We start from the raw sequence: 17,382 nt of genomic DNA on the forward strand, positions 1-17,382 counted from the left end.
CAACCGCCCCCCCATACACATGTATATACATACGTCCACACACGCAAATATACATACCTACACAGCTTTCCATGGTTTACCCCAGACGCTTCACATGCCTTGATTCAATCCACTGACAGCACGTCAACCCCGGTATACCACATCGCTCCAATTCACTCTATTCCTTGCCCTCCTTTCACCCTCCTGCATGTTCAGGCCCCGATCACACAAAATCTTTTTCACTCCATCTTTCCACCTCCAATTTGGTCTCCCTCTTCTCCTCGTTCCCTCCACCTCCGACACATATATCCTCTTGGTCAATCTTTCCTCACTCATTCTCTCCATGTGCCCAAACCACTTCAAAACACCCTCTTCTGCTCTCTCAACCATGCTCTTTTTATTTCCACACATCTCTCTTACCCTTACGTTACTCACTCGATCAAACCACCTCACACCACACATTGTCCTCAAACATCTCATTTCCAGCACATCCATCCTCCTGCGCACAACTCTATCCATAGCCCACGCCTCGCAACCATACAACATTGTTGGAACCACTATTCCTTCAAACATACTCATTTTTGCTTTCCGAGATAATGTTCTCGACTTCCACACATTCTTCAAGGCCCCCAGAATTTTCACCCCCTCCCCCACCCTATGATCCACTTCCGCTTCCATGTTTCCATCCGCTGCCAGATCCACTCCCAGATATCTAAAACACTTCACTTCCTCCAGTTTTTCTCCATTCAAACTCACCTCCCAATTGACTTGACCCTCAACCCTACTGTACCTAATAACCTTGCTCTTATTCACATTTACTCTTAACTTTCTTCTTCCACACACTTTACCAAACTCAGTCACCAGCTTCTGCAGTTTCTCACATGAATCAGCCAAGTTGTGGGAGGCAAGTTGTTAGAAGCAGTGAAAAGTTTTTATCGAGGATGTAAGGCATGTGTATGTGTAGGAAGAGAGGAAAGTGATTGGTTCTCAGTGAATGTAGGTTTGCGGCAGGGGTGTGTGATGCCTCCATGGTTGTTTAATTTGTTTATGGATGGGGTTGCTAGGGAGGTGAATGCAAGAGTTTTGGAAAGAGGGGCAAGTATGAAGTCTGTTGGGGATGAGAGAGCTTGGGAAGTGAGTCAGTTGTTGTTCGCTGATGATACAGCGCTGGTGGCTGATTCATGTGAGAAACTGCAGAAGCTGGTGACTGAGTTTGGTAAAGTGTGTGAAAGAAGAAAGTTAAGAGTAAATGTGAATAAGAGCAAGGTTATTAGGTACAGTAGGGTTGAGGGTCAAGTCAATTGGGAGGTGAGTTTGAATGGCGAAAAACTGGAGGAAGTGAAGTGTTTTAGATATCTGGGAGTGGATCTGGTAGCGGATGGAACCATGGAAGCGGAAGTGGATCATAGGGTGGGGGAGGGGGTGAAAATTCTGGGAGCCTTGAAGAATGTGTGGAAGTCGAGAACATTATCTCAGAAAGCAAAAATGAGTATGTTTGAAGGAATAGTGGTTCCAACAATGTTGTATGGTTGCGAGGCGTGGGCTATGGATAGAGTTGTGCGCAGGAGGATGGATGTGCTGGAAATGAGATGTTTGAGGACAATGTGTGGTGTGAGGTGGTTTGATCGAGTAAGTAACGTAAGGGTAAGAGAGATGTGTGGAAATAAAGAGAGCGTGGTTGAGAGAGCAGAAGAGGGTGTTTTGAAATGGTTTGGGCACATGGAGAGAATGAGTGAAGAAAGATTGACCAAGAGGATATATGTGTCGGAGGTGGAGGGAACGAGGAGAAGAGGGAGACCAAATTGGAGGTGGAAAGATGGAGTGAAAAAGATTTTGTGTGATCGGGGCCTGAACATGCAGGAGGGTGAAAGGAGGGCAAGGAATAGAGTGAATTGGAGCGATGTGGTATACCGGGGTTGACGTGCTGTCAGTGGATTGAATCGGGGCATGTGAAGCGTCTGGGGTAAACCATGGAAAGCTGTGTAGGTATGTATATTTGTGTGTGTGGACGTATGTATATACATGTGTATGGGGGTGGGTTGGGCCATTTCTTTCGTCTGTTTCCTTGCGCTACCTCGCAAACGCGGGAGACAGCGACAAAGCAAAAAAAAAAAAAAATTACGGATCTGGAGAAGGCATATGATAGAGCTGATAGAGATGCTCTGTGGAAGGTATTAAGAGTATATGGTGTGGGAGGCAAGTTGTTAGAAGCAGTAAAAAGTTTTTATCGAGGATGTAATGCATGTGTACATGTAGAAAGAGAGGAAAGTGACTGGTTCTCAGTGAATGTAGGTTTGTGGCAGGGGTGTGTGATGTTTCCATGGTTGTTTAATTTGTTTATGGATGGGGTTGTTAGGAAGGTGAATGCAAGAGTTTTGGAAAGGGGCAGGTATGCAGTCTGTTGTGGATGAGAGAGCTTGGGAAGTGAGTCAGTTGTTGTTCGCTGATGATACAGTGCTGGTGGCTGATTCATGTGAGAAACTGCAGAAGCTGGTGACTGAATTTGGTTAAGTGTGTGAAAGAAGAAAGTTAAGAGTAAATGTGAATAAGAGCAAGGTTATTAGGTACAGTATGGTTGAGGGTCAAGTCAATTGAGAGGTAAGTTAGAATGGAGAAAAACTGGACAAAGTAAAGTGTTTTGGATATCTGGGAGTGGATCTGGCAGCGGATAGAACATGGAAGCGGAAGTGAATCACAGGGTGGGGGAGGGGCAAAAATTCTGGGAGCCTTGAAGAATGTGTGGAAGTCGAGAACATTATCTCGGAAAGCAAAAATGGGTATGTTTGAAGGAATAGTGGTTCCAACAATGTTGTATGGTTGCGAGGCGTGGGCTATGGACAGAGTTGTGCGCAGTAGGGTGGATGTGTTGGAAATGAGATGTTTGAGGACAATATGTGGTGTGAGGTGGTTTGATTGAGTAAATAATGTAAGGGTAAGAGAGATGTGTGGAAATAAAAAGAGTGTGGTTGAGGGAGCAGAAGAGGGTGTTTTGAAATGGTTTGGTCATATGGAGAGAATGAGTGAGGAAAGATTGACCAAGAGGATATATGTGTCAGAGGTGGAGGAACGAGAAGTGGGAGACAAAATTGGAGGTGGAAAGATGGAGTGAAAAAGATTTTGAATGATCGGGGCCTGAACATGCAGGAGGGTGAAAGGCGTGCAAGGAATAGAGTGAATTGGATCGATGTGGTATACCGGGATCGACATGCTGTCAATGGATTGAACCAGGGCATGTGAAGCGTCTGGGGTAAACCATGGAAAGTTCTATGGGGCCTGGATGTGGAAAGGGAGTTGTGGTTTCGGTGCATTATTACATGACAGCTAGAGACTGAGTGTGAACAAATGGGGCCTTTGTTGTCTTTTCCTAGCGCTACCTCGCACACATGAGGGGGGAGGGGGTTGTTATTCCATGTGTGACGAGGTGGCGATGGGAATAAATAAAGGCAGACAGTATGAATTATGTATATGTGTATATATGTATATGTCTATTTGTGTATATATATGTATACATTGAGATGTATAGGTATGTATATTTGCGTGTGTGGACGTGTATGTATATACATCTGTATGTGGGTGGGTTGGGCCATTCTTTCGTCTGTTTTCTTGCGCTACCTCGCTAACACGGGAGACAGCGACAAAGCAAAATAAATAAATATAATAAATCAATAATTTTTTTTTTTTGCTTTGTCGCTGTCTCCCGCGTTTCCGAGGTAGCGCAAGGAAACAGAAGAAAGAAATGGCCCAACCCACCCCCATACACATGTATATACATACACTTCCACACACGCAAATATACATACCTACACAGCTTTCCATGGTTTACCCCAGACGCTTCACATGCCCTGATTCAATCCACTGACAGCACGTCAACCCCGGTATACCACATCGATCCAATTCACTCTATTCCTTGCCCTCCTTTCACCCTCCTGCATGTTCAGGCCCTGATCACACAAAATCTTTTTCACTCCATCTTTCCACCTCCAATTTGGTCTCCCACTTCTCCTTCCCTCCACCTCCGACACATATATCCTCTTGGTCAATCTTTCCTCACTCATTCTCTCCATGTGCCCAAACCATTTCGAAACACCCTCTTCTGCTCTCTCAACCACGCTCTTTTTATTTCCACACATCTCTCTTACCCTTACGTTACTTACTCGATCAAACCACCTCACACCACACATTGTCCTCAAACATCTCATTTCCAGCACATCCACCCCCCTGCACACAACTCTATCCATAGCCCACGCCTCGCAACCATACAACATTGTTGGAACCACTATTCCTTCAAACATACCCATTTTTGCTTTCCGAGATATTGTTCTCGACTTCCACACATTCTTCAAGGCTCCCAGGATTTTCGCCCCCCTCCCCCACCCTATGATCCACTTCCGCTTCCATGGTTCCATCCGCTGCCAGATCCACTCCTAGATATCTAAAACACTTTACTTCCTCCAGTTTTTCTCCATTCAAACTTACCTCCCAATTGACTTGACCCTCAACCCTACTGTACCTAATAACCTTGCTCTTATTCACATTTACTCTTAACTTTCTTCTTTCACACACTTTACCAAACTCAGTCACCAGCTTCTGCAGTTTCTCACATGAATCAGCCGCCAGTGCTGTATCATCAGCGAACAACAACTGACTCACTTCCCAAGCTCTCTCATCCACAACAGACTTCATACTTGCCCCTCTCTCCAAAACTCTTGCATTCACCTCCCTAACAACCCCATCCATAAACAAATTAAACAACCATGGAGACATCACACACCCCTGCCACAAACCTACATTCACTGAGAACCAATCACTTTCCTCTCTTCCTACACGTACACATGCCTTACATCCTCGATAAAAACTTGTCATTGCTTCTAACAACTTGCCTCCCACACCATATATTCTTAATACCTTCCACAGAGCACCTCTATCAACTCTATCATATGCCTTCTCCAGATCCATAAATGCTACATACAAATCCATTTGCTTTTCTAAGTATTTCTCACATACATTCTTCAAAGCAAACACCTGATCCACACATCCTCTACCACTTCTGAAACCACACTGCTCTTCCCCAATCTGATGCTCTGTACATGCCTTCACCCTCTCAATCAATACCCTCCCATATAATTTACCAGGAATACTCAACAAACTTATACCTCTGAAATTTGAGCACTCACTCTTATCCCCTTTGCCTTTGTACAATGGCACTATGCATGCATTCCACCAATCCTCAGGCACCTCATCATGAGTCATACATACATTAAATAACCTTACCAACCAGTCAATAATACAGTCACCCCCTTTTTTAATAAATTCCACTGCAATACCATCCAAACCTGCTGCCTTGCCGGCTTTCATCTTCCGCAAGGTGAAAAAGAGGGCAAATGAGAGTTGGGGTGAGAGAGTATCATTAAATTTTAGGGAGAATAAAAAGATGTTCTGGAAGGAGGTAAATAAAGTGCGTAAGACAAGGGAGCAAATGGGAACTTCAGTGAAGGGCGCAAATGGGGAGGTGATAACAAGTAGTGGTGATGTGAGAGGGAGATGGAGTGAGTATTTTGAAGGTTTGTTGAATGTGTTTGATGATAGAGTGGTAGATATACGGTGTTTTGGTCGAGGTGGTGTGCAAAGTGAGAGGGTTAGGGAAAATGATTTGGTAAACAGAGAAGAAATAGTAAAAGCTTTGCGGAAGATGAAAGCCGGCAAGGCAGCAGGTTTGGATGGTATTGCAGTGGAATTTATTAAAAAAGGGGGTGACTGTACTGTGGACTGGTTGGTAAGGTTATTTAATGTATGTATGACTCATGGTGAGGTGCCTGAGGATTGGCGGAATGCGTGCATAGTGCCATTGTACAAAGGCAAAGGGGATAAGAGTGAGTGCTCAAATTTCAGAGGTATAAGTTTGTTGAGTATTCCTGGTAAATTATATGGGAGGGTATTGATTGAGAGGGTGAAGGCATGTACAGAGCATCAGATTGGGGAAGAGCAGTGTGGTTTCGGAAGTGGTAGCGGATGTGTGGATCAGGTGTTTGCTTTGAAGAATGTATGTGAGAAATACTTAGAAAAGCAAATGGATTTGTATGTAGCATTTATGGATCTGGAGAAGGCATATGACAGAGTTGATAGAGATGCTCTGTGGAAGGTATTAAGAATATATGGTGTGGGAGGCAAGTTGTTAGAAGCAGTGAAAAAGTTTTTATCGAGGATGTAAAGCATGTGTACGTGTAGGAAGAGAGGAAAGTGATTGGTTCTCAGTGAATGTAGGTTTGCGGCAGGGGTGTGTGATGTCTCCATGGTTGTTTAATTTGTTTATGGATGGGGTTGTTAAGGAGGTGAATGCAAGAGTTTTGGAAAGAGGGGCAAGTATGAAGTCTGTTGGGGATGAGAGAGCTTGGGAAGTGAGTCAGTTGTTGTTCGCTGATGATACAGCGCTGGTGGCTGATTCATGTGAGAAACTGCAGAAGCTAGTGACTGAGTTTGGTAAAGTGTGTGAAAGAAGAAAGTTAAGAGTAAATGTGAATAAGAGCAAGGTTATTAGGTACAGTAGGGTTGAGGGTCAAGTCAATTCGGAGGTGAGTTTGAATGGAGAAAAACTGGAGGAAGTGAAGTGTTTTAGATATCTGGGAGTGGATCTGGCAGCGGATGGAACCATGGAAGCGGAAGTGGATCATAGGGTGGGGGAGGGGGCGAAAATTCTGGGAGCCTTGAAGAATGTGTGGAAGTCGAGAACATTATCTCGGAAAGCAAAAATGAGTATGTTTGAAGGAATAGTGGTTCCAACAATGTTGTATGGTTGCGAGGCGTGGGCTATGGATAGAGTTGTGCGCAGGAGGATGGATGAGCTGGAAATGAGATGTTGGAGGACAATGTGTGGTGTGAGGTGGTTTGATCGAGTAAGTAACGTAAGGGTAAGAGAGATGTGTGGAAATAAAAAGAGCGTGGTTGAGAGAGCAGAAGAGGGTGTTTTGAAATGGTTTGGGCACATGGAGAGAATGAGTGAGGAAAGATTGACCAAGAGGATATATGTGTCGGAGGTGGAGGGAACGAGGAGAAGAGGGAGACCAAATTGGAGGTGGAAAGATGGAGTGAAAAAGATTTTGTGTGATCGGGGCCTGAACATGCAGGAGGGTGAAAGGAGGGCAAGGAATAGAGTGAATTGGAGCGATGTGGTATACTGGGGTTGACGTGCTGTCAGTGGATTGAATCAAGGCATGTGAAGCGTCTGGGGTAAACCATGGAAAGCTGTGTAGGTATGTATATTTGCGTGTGTGGACGTATGTATATACATGTGTATGGGGGTGGGTTGGGCCATTTCTTTCGTCTGTTTCCTTGCGCTACCTCGCAAACGCGGGAGACAGCGACAAAAATATATATATATATATATATATATATATATATATATATATATATATATATATAATTCATTTTTTCTTTTATACATATTCGTCATTTCCAGCACTAGCAAGGTAGCATTAACAACAGAGGACTGAGCCTTAAAGGGAACATCCTCACTTGGCCCCTTTCTCTGTTCCCTCTTTTGGAAAATTAAAAACGAGATGGGAGGATTTCCAGCCCCGCGCTCCCTCCCCTTTTAGCTGCCTTCTACGACACGCAGGGAATACATGGGAAGTATTCTTTCTCCCCCATCCCCAGGGAAAATACATGTGTGGCGAGGTGGCGATGGGAATGAATGAAGGCAGACAGTATGAATTATGTACATGTGTATATATGTATATGTCTGTGTGTGTGTGTGTGTATATATATATATATATATATATATATATATATATATATATATATATATATATATATATATATATATATATACTTTGAGATGTATAGGTATGTATATTTGCGTGTGTGGATGTGTATGTATACACATGTTTATGTGGGTGGGTTGGGCCATTCTTTCGTCTGTTTCCTTGCACTACCTTTGCCCCCTCCCACACCATGACTCACTTCACTTCCATGGTTCCATCCACTGCCAGATCCATTCCCAGATATCTAAAACACTTCACTTCCTCCAGATTTTCTCCATTCTAACTTACCTCCCAATTTACTTGTCCCTCAACCCTACTGATTCTAATAACCTAGCTCTTATTCACATTTACTCTCAGCTTTCTTCTTTCACACACTTTACCAAACTCAGTCACCAGCTTCTGCAGTTTCTCACCTGAATCAGACACCAGCACTGTATCATCAGCTAACAACAACTGACTCACTTCCCAAGCCCTCTCATCCACAACAGACTGCATACTTGCCCCTCTCTCTAAAACTCTTGCATTCACCTCCCTAACAACCCCATCCATAAACAAATCAAACAACCATGGAGACATCACACACCACTGTCACAAACCGACATTCACTGGAAACTAACCACTTTCCTCTCTTTCTACTCACAGACATGCCTTACATCCTCAATAAAAACTTTTCACCGCTACTAGCAACATACCTCCCCACCATATACTCTTAATACCTTCCACAAAGCATGTCTATCAACTCTATCATATGCCTTCTCCAGATCCATAAATGCTACATACAAATCCATCTGCTTTTCTAAGTATTTCTCACAAACATTCCTCAAAGCAAACACCTGATCCACACATCCTCTATCACCTCTGAAACCACACTGCTCTTCCCCAATCTGGTGATGTATACATGCCATGACCCTCTCAATCAATACCCTCCTATATATCTTCCCAGGAATACTCAACAAACTTATACCTCCGTTATTTGAACACTTACCTTCAACCCCTCTTTGTACAATGGCACTACACATGCATTCCACCAATCCTCAGGCACCTCACCATTAACCATACATACACTGAATATCATCACCAACCAGTTAACAACTCAGTCACCCCCTTTTTTGATATATTCCACAGCAATATCATCCAAACCCACCACCTTGCCAGCTTTCATCTTCCACAAAGCTTTCACTACCTCTTCTCTGTTCACCAACTCATTCTTCCTGACCCTCTCACTTTGCACACCACCTCGACCAAAACACCCTATATCTGCCACTCTATCATCACACACATTCAACAAATCTTTTAAAATACTCACCCCATCTGCCTCTCACTTCATTAGTACTTGTTATTACCTCCCAATTTGCCCCTTTCACCGACATTCCCATTTGCTCTCTTGTCTTACGCACTTTATTTACCTCCATCCAAAACAACTTTTTATTCTCCCTAAAATTTAATGATACTCTCTCACCCCAACTCTCATTTGCCCTCTTTTTCACCTCTTGCACCTTTCTCTTGACCTCTTGCCTCTTTCTTTTATACATCTCCCAGTCACTTGCACTATTTTGCTGCAAAAATTGTCCAAATGCCTCTCTCTTCTCTTTCACTAACAATCTTAATCTTACTTCTTTATTCCACCACTCACTACTCTTTCTGATCTGCCCACCTTCCACCTTTCTCATGCCACAGGTATCTTTTGCACAAGCCATCACTGCTTCCCTAAATACATCCCATTCCTCCCCCACTCCCCTTACGTCATTTGCTCTCACATTTTTCCATTCTGCACTCAATCTCTCCTGATACTTCCTCACACAAGTCTTCTTTCCATGCTCACTTACTCACACCACTCTCTTCACCCCAACATTTTCTCTTCTTTTCTGAAAACCTCTACATATCTTCACCATTGCCTCCAGACATCCCCTCAGTTACCCCTCTCAGCACATTAACATCCAAAAGTCTCTCTTTCGCACGCCTATCAATTAACACGTAATCCAATAACGCTCTCTGGCCATCTCTCCTACTTACATAAGTATACTTATGTATATCTCTCTTTTTAAACCAGGAATTCCCAATCATCAGTCCTTTTTCAGCACACATATCTACAAGCTCTTCACCATTTCCATTTACAACACTGAACACCCCATGTACACCAATCATACCCTCAACTGCCACGGCGGCAGCGAAGGTTCTGGGAGCAATGAAGAATGCACGGAAGGAGAGAACATTACCTTGGAGATCAAAAATGGGTACGTTTGAAGGAATAGTAATTCCAACAATGTTATATGGTTGTGAGGCATGGGCTATAGATCGGGATGTTTGGATGAGGATGGATGTGATAGAAATGAAATATTTGAGGACTGTGGTGTGAGGTGGTTTGATCGAGTAAGTAATGAAAGGGTAAGTGAGATGCATGGTAATATAAAGAGTGTGGCTGAGAGAGCAGAAGAGGGTGTGTTGAAATGGCTTGGACATATGGAGAGAATGAGTGAGGAAAGATTGACAAAGAGGATATATGTCTCAGAGGAACAAGGAGAACGGGAGACCAAATCAGAGGTGGAAGGATGGAGTGAAAAAGATTTTGAGCGATCAGGGCCTGAAAATACGGATGGGTGAAAGGCATTTAAGGAATAGAATAAATTGGAACAATGTGGTATACCAGGATTGACATGCTGTCAATGGACTGAACCAGGGCATGGGAAGCATCTAGGGGTAAACCACGAAAATCTATGGGGCCTGGATGTGGATCGGGAGCTGTGATTTCAGTGCATTACACATGACAGCTAGAAACTGAGTGTGAACGAATGTGGACTTTGTTGTCTTTTCCTGGCATTACATCGCTGAAGGGGAGGGATGCTATTTCTTGTGTGGGGGTAGCAATAGGAATGGATGAAGGCAATCAAGAATGAATATGTTCATGTGCATATATGTATGTGTCTATGAGTGTATATGTATGTACATGTTGATATTTTTATGCACATACATGTGCGTGCGTGGGCGTCTATGAATATAAGTGTGTATATAAGTGGATGGGCCATTCTTCGTCTGTTTTCTGGCACTACCTTGCTGACATGGGAAACAGCAATTAAGTATAAAAAATAAATTTACATAAATACAACCCTATCTATACCCCATACCTCACAACCATATACTGTTGTTAGAACCATTATTCCTTCAAACATACCCATTTTTGCTCTCCAAGATAACGTTCTTACCTTCCACACATTCTTCAGTGCTCCCAGAATCTTCATCCCCTCCCCCACCCTGTGACTCACTTCCGCTTCCACGGTTCCATCTGCTGCTAATATTACTTCCAGGTACGTAAAACACTTCACTTCCTCCAATTTTTCTCCATTCAAACTTACCTCCCAATTAACTTGCCCCTCAACCCTACTGAACCAAGGTAATAACCAAGGTTATTACCTTGCTCTTGTTCACATTTACTCTCAACTTTCTTCTTTCACACACTTTGCCAAATTCAGTCACTAACCTCTGCAGTTTCCCACCCAAATCAGCCACCAGCGCTGAATCATCAGCAAACAACAACTGACTCACTTCCCAAGCCCTCTCATCCACAACAGACTGCATACTTGCCCCTCTCTCCAAAAGTCTTGCATTCACTTCCCTAACTACCGCATCTGTAAACAAATTAAACAACCATGGAGACATCACACACCCCTGCTACAAACCGACATTCACTGGGAACCAATCACTTTCCTCACTTTCTACCTGTACACATGCCTTACATCCTTGGGAAAACTTTTCACTGCTTCTAACAACTTACCTCCCACACCATATACTCTTAAAACCTTCCACAAAGCATCTCTATGCCTTCTCCAGATCCATAAATGCTACATACAAATCCATCTGTTTTTCTAAGTATTTCTCATATACATTCTTCAAAGCAAACACCTGATCCACACATCCTCTACCACTTCTGAAACCACACTGCTCTACCCTAATCTGGTGCTCTGAACATGCCTTTACCCTCTCAATCAATACCCTCCCATATAATTTCCCAAGAATACTTAGCTAACTTGTGCCTCTCAAATTTGAGCACTCACCTTTATTCCCACTGTCTTTGTACAATGGCACTATGCATGAATTCTGTCAATCCTCAGGCACTTCACCATGAACCATACATACATTGAATATCCTTACCAACCAGTCAACAACACAGTCACCCCCTTTTTTTAATAAATTCCACTGCAATACCATCCAAACCTGCTGCCTTTCATCTTCTGCAAAGCTTTCACTACCTTTTCTCTGTTTACCAAACCATTCTCCCTGACCCTCTCACTTCGCAAACCACCCCAACCAAAACGCCCTATTTCTGCCACTCTATCATTAAACACATTCAACAAACATTCAGAATATTCACTCCATCTTCTCACTTCATTACTACTTGCTATTATCTCCCCATTAGCCCCCTTCACCATTGTTCCCATTTGTTCTCTTGTCTTACACACTTTATTTACCTCCTTCCAAAACATCTTTTTATTCTCCCTGAATTTAATGACACTCTCTCACCCCAACTCTCAACTCTCATTTGCCTTCTCTTTCACTTCTTGCACCATTTTCTTGACCTCCTGCACTTTCTTTTAAACATCTCCCATTCATTTGCACTACTTCCCTGCAAAAATCATCCAAATGCCTCTTTCTTCTCTTTCACTAACAATCTTACTTCTTCATCCCACCACTCACTACCTTTTCTAATCTGCCCACCTCCCACCTTTCTCATGCCAAATGCATGTTTTGTGCAAGCCATCGCTGCTTCCCTAAATACATCCCATTCCTTCTGCACTCCCCTCACGTCATTTGCTCTCATCTTTTGCATTCTACTCTCAATCTCTCCTGGTACTTCCTCACACAAGTCTCCTTTTTCAAGCTCACTTACTCTCACCACTCTCTTCTCCCGAACATTCTCTCTTCTTTTCTGAAAACCTCTACAAATCTTCACTTTCTCCTCCACAAGATAACAAATGATCAGACAACCCTCCAGCTGCCACTCAGAACATTAACATCCAAAAGTCTCTCTTTTACATGTCTATCAATAAACACATAATCTAATAACGCCCTTTGACCATCTCTCCTACTCACATATGTATACTTATGTATATCTCTCTTTTTAAACCAGGTACTCCCAATCACCAGTCCTTTTTCAGCACACATCCACAAGCTCTTCGCCACTTCTATTTATAACCCTGAACACCCCATGTACACCAATCATACCCTCAACTACCACATTCAAATCACCCATCACTATAACCCAGTCTTGTGCATCAAAGCTGCTAACACACTCACTCAGCTGCTTCCAAATCACTTGCCTCTCACGACCTTTCTTCTCATGACCAAATGCATAGGCACCAATAATCACTCATCTTTCTCCAACTACTTTCAATTTTACCCACATCAATCTAGAATTTACTTTCTTACACTCTGTCACATACCCCCACAACTCCTGCTTCAGAAGTGCTACTCCTTCCTTTGCTCTTGTCCTCTCACCAACCCCTGACTTCACTCCCAAGACATTCCCAAACTACTCATCCCCTTTACCCTTGAGCTTCGTTTCACTTAAAGCCAAAACATCCAGGTTCCTTTCCTCACACATACTATCTATCTCTCCTTTCTTCTCATCTTGGTTACATCCACACATATTCAGACACCCCAATCTGAGCCTTCAAGGAGGATGAGCACTCCCCGCTGGACTCTTTCCTTTGTTTCCCCTTTTAGAAACTTAAATACAAGGAGGGGGGCTGGGGGTTCCAGCCCCCCACTCCTGCCCCATTTAGTCAGCTTCTACAACACACAGGGAATAAATGGGAAGTATTGTTTTTCCCCTATCCCTGGGGAAAGGGGAGAAGAGGGTGCGTTGAGATGGTTTGGACACATGGAAAGAATGAGAGGGAAGATTGACAAAGAGGATATATGTGTCTGAGGTGGAGGGAAAAACAAGAAGCGGGAGGCCAAATTGGAGGTGGAAGGATGGAGTGAAAATGATTTTTTAGGTTTTTATTTAAAGGGGGTGAAAAAATTAGGAGGGTGAAAAGCATGCAAGGAATAGAGGGAATTGGGAAGGAAAGGGTATTCCAGGGTTTTACCCGCTGCCAAAGGGATTTAACACGGGCATTTGAAGCTGTTGGGGGGAAAAAAACCCTGGAAAGGTCTGTCGACCCCGGTATTCCCCATTTTCCAATTCACTCTATTCCCTTTAATGCTTTTCCCAAACCCCTATAAAAAATATATTTATTTAATTTTTTTTATTTATACTTTGTCGCTTCTCCCGCGGTTTTGCGAGGTTTTGCCCCAAGGGAAAAAAAGACCCAAAGAATGGCCCCCCAAACCCCCCCACATTTCAAACCCATATATATTTTTATATATATATTATATTATTAAAATATATTATTTATTATATATTTATAAATTATATGGGTATGTTTGAAGGAATAGTGGTTCCAACAATGTTGTATGGTTGCGAGGCGTGGGCTATGGATAGAGTTGTGCGCATAGAAAAATTGATAGATAGATACAGCATCATACAGAATACACTATAACGCTTTATATCATCTTTGTGCATAAAATGCATGGTTTATGTAAGCACAGCTTCTCAACTCACTTACAAACACCTTCCATTTACGTCTTCACTTACAAATATACTCCACATGTCTTACATGCTTAAATGAATATGGACTTCGACCCTAATAAAAGTTATCAATATTTCACTTTGCACACAAACTTCATTCATGCACCAAAGGTACCATGTTAATGCACACTTCCAACCTCAAACAAAAAACATCTTGATGTACATGATTACAAAACAATAATTCCCCTAGCAACATCTGAAACTATTCGCTCACTATATCTGTCAATCTTTTTTGTGACCTAACCTTTTTCCCAGCACTGTACCTTCAACTATACTTCCTTATATCATCTTCACTTCATATCTACCACACAGCCTACATCTTAAAAGGCTTTCTTGAATATACTCTTATGGTTTCAACTATTATTCACTATGTACCTCAATTGCTCTTATTACTGTCCTATAAAAAGAAAACTAATGCTTCACATTCAAAAATGGGTCAAGCACTGTAATGTGCTCCTTTCTTGTACACTATAAGCTTGAAGTCTTTTCCTTCATCAGAGCTCTTAGTGTACCACCAATTCTCCTCCCTTACACAAGTCTTTACATACACTTTCTGACTACCTTGTGTACTGATCATCACTCCCAAATACCTAAATTCATTCACAATTTATAATTCTTAATTCACACTGATAAAACAGTGACTGCTGACTTCTTTTAAAAAAATAATCTTGCTCATACTTGCATTTACCTTCAACATCTTTCAACACAAATCATCTAAACAACTAAATATTCTATCTCAGCTTTCTGATCTAGTTAAAAGTACATCATTTGCATACAACAACAGTTCATGTAATTCCCCATCCATAAAAATCTAAACAATTTGTTTCTAATACATAACCTTAATGCACACTCACACTTATTTCAAAACACTCACTTGTACTATCACTCAGGGTAGTAATTCTCCCTTTAAGGCTCTTAAAAGAATTTTGAGGTCTTCCATACACACCAAAATATCAAAACCTCCTGAAAATATTTAATATTATCTCTATCACATTCCTTTTTTAAACCCATACATAATGCTACATAATATTCCAATTTTCAAGGACTTTCTCTACTACCTGTACAAATGCAGTCTGGTCTGCACATCTTCCACTCTTAACCACCTTGTGTTGCACTTACAAAGGGGTCATTATAATTCTAAAATAGTCAATCTCAAACAATGTAACACAGTGAATCACTGCCAAACCTAATTCTAAAAAAATATGTCTGCGTGTTACTATATTCACTGTAGGGTATATCTAAATGAATTTTCCACAAATATTCCCACTGCTGATCGATCACACACTTTTAAGTGCTAAGACAACTGCAATGCTTGAAGTATTTGCTGAAAAAATTGGCAAGTTTCTTTGGCTATCACTTGAGTGATACAGGCACTAAAAACACAGAATGCATGGAAACAATGGGGGCTGCCACTGAAAGTTTGAATAAAGGGAAATTATGAAGAGAGCATAGAAAGACTGACACGCAAAAGAGAAACATATCCAAAAACAGGATTGCAATATTTGACAAAGTATATGGAGTTTAAGAATATGTAGTTTAAGAATATGTAGCATACCACAGTGATACAACAGTAATTATGTCTAAAGGAAATATGGTAAGAAGAAAGGAGGGCAAACTCTCATCTGTCATCTAGGTGTCAAGGGCATACAAATCTGTGACCATAATCCAGAAGCATGTAGTTCAAATGTTTCTGTGTGCCATCATCCCATAAACTAAGCTTATGATGCATTCATTACTCTAACTGAACATTATATGAATAATTAACAAGCTCCTGATAAAATTTGCTCTACATGACAAATCTCCATAAATCACAGCTATTCACAACATTTGCAATTCCCACCCATACAATTCCTAATCTTATGCCTTCGCTATGTAGTTATGACACTGGGTTTTAAAACTGCCTTTACATGAGGGTACAGCCAATACTTCCATTAGAACTTTTAGTACAATATTTTTCCATGAGTTATGGTGTATTTCTGAGAACTTCCAACCCATTCTCTCGACACCCTATCCATAATTCATCTGCTTTAAATGACAAATGGGTTCTGGTATTGTGCATGAATGCTTGGGACTGACTGTATGCAAATGAGGCCATTGTTCTGTTCCTGATGCTACCTTGCTATCAAAAAAATCTCAAACTGTCTATTCAAAACACAATTTTCCAACAAACTCTGCTAGGGTTATGTTGAAATATAACAGAAAAAAGTACACTTACATACCTAATAGGTACCATAATAATGTAAAACGTTCGTATTAAACCTAATCCAGAATTTGTAGTTTCAAGTGCAATTGTTGACTTTAGAACAACTAAGCAGAGACTGACTACCTGGGATTCAAGGTCTTAAAAATCAATATGGTAATGAGCTGAAATTTATTCATGGAATGCAAAAGATTAGTGATTTTAATGTCACAGGTTACTAAGTTCTTAACTACTACAAAAGAATACTTTTCTTTAAAAAGACTAATCAAATGATATGGATCCAATCATTTTCTTAAATGTGATTAGCACCTGTGGTATACAAACTGTATTGGAAAGAAAGAGAAAGGGGAGGGATGGAAACTGGACTTGAGTCAGCTACAGTGCCCACAAAAAAAGCCTCATCCCTCCCCACCTTATTTTCAAAGGCAATGTCACACTTACATTTCAGTACTTTGTCATCTCTCCTTTGGCCTTGACTACCATCTGTAGACGTATGGGCATGGAAATGGCAAGGTTCCTGAAGTATTCTAAGTCCATATTTTAGGTCCACAGAGTCTTGATCTCCTGAATGAAGTGAGGCACTGACACAGTGTTGCAGAAAGCAGTTGCCTGATCATGTGTTCTAAGAACCCAGTGTGCCTAAAACTCTCACATGAAACCACATTTTCTTGATTCCAGATAAGAATTTGGGCTTTCTCCTCCATAAAACAGTAAGTGTCAACCATCTTGAAGCACAAGTGGAAGAAGGAAAATTCCCAAAATGAAGTAACAGCCAGGAAGAATAAAGAATGCATACCCTTCCCTAGAGATATCCTGAG

General features: G+C 41.7%; 1 long non-coding RNA gene across 1 annotated transcript in view; it reads right to left on the reverse strand.

The window, feature by feature from the left end:
• LOC139766037 (uncharacterized) overlaps positions 1-17,382 on the reverse strand; it is a 39,321-nt gene that overhangs the window by 20,477 nt on the left and 1,462 nt on the right. The window lies entirely within an intron of this gene.

The sequence above is a fragment of the Panulirus ornatus genome, chromosome 56 (genome assembly GCF_036320965.1).
Source record: "Panulirus ornatus isolate Po-2019 chromosome 56, ASM3632096v1, whole genome shotgun sequence".
In the NCBI taxonomy this organism is placed as follows: domain Eukaryota; kingdom Metazoa; phylum Arthropoda; class Malacostraca; order Decapoda; family Palinuridae; genus Panulirus; species Panulirus ornatus.